This window comes from Micromys minutus (genome assembly GCF_963924665.1).
Source record: "Micromys minutus genome assembly, chromosome: 8".
NCBI lineage: Eukaryota > Metazoa > Chordata > Mammalia > Rodentia > Muridae > Micromys > Micromys minutus.
Window position 1 is genome coordinate 28,811,729 of NC_137977.1, and position 3,218 is coordinate 28,814,946.

Sequence of the window (3,218 nt, forward strand, 5' to 3'; positions counted from 1 at the left end):
CTGCTGGGAACAGATGAACTGACGAGTCTAGTTTTGACATGATGCTGGATATGGCGATTTTTCAAGGACTCTTCCAAGAACAGCTGTTTGTTGCTTCTAAGTTGAGGCCATGCCCAGACTGTTTGAGGATGGGATTTTTTTTTTTTTTTTTTTTTTTTTTTTTTTGGCACCTCCTTCTTGAGCCTTTGCCTAGCACCTCTCCATAGCCAACTATGAAAACCAAAACAGCTTGTTAGAATCTGAAACTAAAAGTATCTTGGTGGTGGTGCCGCTGAGATGACAAGATGAGGTTGCCGAGTTTCATGACGATGGTGACAATATCGGGTTCCCATTAGAACCCTGTGAAGCATGCATTTTGCATCTATTTTGGTCCCAAACTGCAGATCAGAACACTGAGACTCAGAATGATGTGGTTCCTTGTGTAAGGTCACAAAATCAGTTGGATGTGGAATAGAAATTAAAAAAACAAACAAAAAAAAGCAAACAAAAATATAAAAATATCATCTAATGAGCGAATTTAATGTTGTTTGCTTAGCTCCTATGATGTGCCAAGGGCTTTATGTGTTTCACGCATTCCCTTTAAACCTACCCTACCTAATGAGAGGTGTCGCTTTGATGGATACCATTATAGAGAGAGGAATTAAGGCTCAGAGCTCAAATGACTTGTTCAAGGCCACAAGAACCGTAACCCGAAACTCTAAACCCAAACCACAATCTTAAATCACAGCCTCTTTTTTCTTCAATGGCAGCAATAAACATACTTCTAATATGGTTAAGGTTGGAAAGGAGAGACCAAGGGTTAGTGTTGCTGAGATCCTGAGAATCAGGTTAGAGGGTACATCTCAGCAGGTCAAGCCTTCCCAGAATGGGGGAAAAAATCTTATCCAAGAGGCAGGAATGAGGTGTGGCAGCCATGGTGGGATAACAGTGAGCTTTAAGCTGCCTTCTCTAAGAAGTCTGGGCTGAAAGAAATTAACTGAGAGGGTTCTGCACAGTGTAATCCTGAAAACGGCTCCGCCCCTCTGTCAGAGCAGCCAATCACAGTGGAGAATGCGAAGCAGAGCAGACATCGAAGCCCAATGGTCATTCTGCATCCCCCAAGTCATCCTCTCCCGGATAGTACTCTGGTTTTGCCTGTCCTTGCGCAAAACGACATAAAGCAGATTCTCAGAACAAGCAGGAGATGATCTCCAAAGTAATCCTGTTTTCATCTCTGGGAACAAGATGGTTCACGAAGGTGGCATCTTCCAGTGTTCCATGCTGGAGTTTATCCAGAGTTCAAAGGCAGCTCCCACAGATGCAAGCTGATTATGCAAACAGGGTCACTGCTGACGGACAAGAACTGCAGCCTGCTAAGGACAGAGAAGATGTCAGCCAGAACTCAGGGGCATTTGCAGAGGCTTCTTTTTGCAGGGTGTGCAGTTTGTGTAGACGCCTTGGAACCAGTGCTAGCTTAGTGGATGGATTTAATGGGGGCCACTGTGACATTAGGGTTTTTGATGCCGTAGATCATTCGGGTGCTGCAAGTCAGAGGCATCCTAAGGGCCTTCTCATAAAAATAGAGACTCTTGGACTGCATGGGAGGATTGTCCAAGCTGTTTATTGGCACTCAAGAGCCCTGCACCAATAAGCACACGGGAAGCCTAAGGAGACAGCTATAAAATGCAAGTGTTGAGTGCTGTCCTTGAATGGCCTGGTGGGGATTAAGTAAGGTAATGGGCCTAATGTCGTTAGCACTGTGCCCGGCGCACAGACAGTGCCCGGTAATGCTGTCATTATTATCCACACATCTAATCCCCAGAACCAGCCCGTGAGTTAAGCACCACGCTCCCTCTTCACAGATCAAACAACTGAAGGGGATAAACCATTCGTTCATCTAAGGTCACAGTTAGGAAGCAGCAGGCGACCTTGTTTTACCTCTCAGATAAGCTGGTGGTGCATGAGGTTCACTGTAATAAATAAGACAGCGATCCTGAAATGAGTTTGATGCCATCGTCCCCACCAGTCTTTTCCAGTTATCTCCGCCCCATCACCACCTTATCTGATGGAGTGTTAATGTTTGGGGCAGCTCTTCGTAGCCCTAAACACAGCTAGTAGTTTCACTGGTGTTATCTACCCCAGGGACCCGCAGCTTTACATGGTTGACAAGACTTATGAAATGTCCATTCTGATTTGCAAATAGGTCTCACAGGACAAGCTTCCAGCTGGCTAATGATTTTAATAGCAACTCCTCCTCTTTAGTGCCAAGTATCAGAAATCAAATGTCTCTGGCACACTGCATAGCTCAGAAAACACAGGCATTCATTAGGTAGCTGCGCTGGGAAAACCATCATAGCCCATGGCATCTGAATAGAAGTCATCATCCTATCCCCACTTGGAGCCAGAACACTTGCTTCTTAGGTAAACACCAGTGTTATTTCTGTCACTCGGTTTCTTTTTTCATTCAACCGTACTAACTGACCACCTACTATGTGCCAGTAATTGTTGTATAGGGTTAGAGCAGCAGAGTGGACAAGTCAGGCTAGCTTTCCACATCCATGAAGGGAGCAGACAGTGGACACACTCAGCTGTTAACAGGGCAGAGGTCAAGAAGGAAGCAGAGATGTGGGACAGAGGATGGCTAAGAGGTGTGAGCGGCATTCCCAGGGATGTCTCCAAGGAAGTTACATCATAGTTGATATGTGGAGGTTAGGAAGGAATCAGACATGCAGCATGGAGAAGAGAACAGAGTAGTTCATGGCGCCTAGGTAGCCCAGGATGTTCTGGAACTCTCTGTATAGACCAGGCTGGTCTTGAACTCACAGAGATCTGTCTCACTCTCCCTGCTGAGTGCTGGGATCAAAGGTGTATGCTGCCACTGCCTGGCTTCAGTCATTACATCTTGAAAGGACAGTGGGAAAGGAGCCGATTCTCCTTCCTGACCAACGAGCCCTTTGTAGGAAATGACTCTAGAGACAGTCTTGAGTTACCATGCCAACACAAAAGTTATTTCCTCTTTCTTCACTCCCACCTCCAACCCACCCTAGTCTCTGTCTCTAAAAACAAGGGCCAGGGCTCAGGCACCAGAATTTCAGAACTTCGGGGTCATAGGTGCTCATTTCCCAGAGGAACCTACTCTCTAGGTTCTCTTTAAGGCAATGTCTGCACAGATCTGGGGTTCAAACACTGTGAGATGGTGATCTAGAATTGGGTAGACAAGCTTCAAATGTCATCTCTTC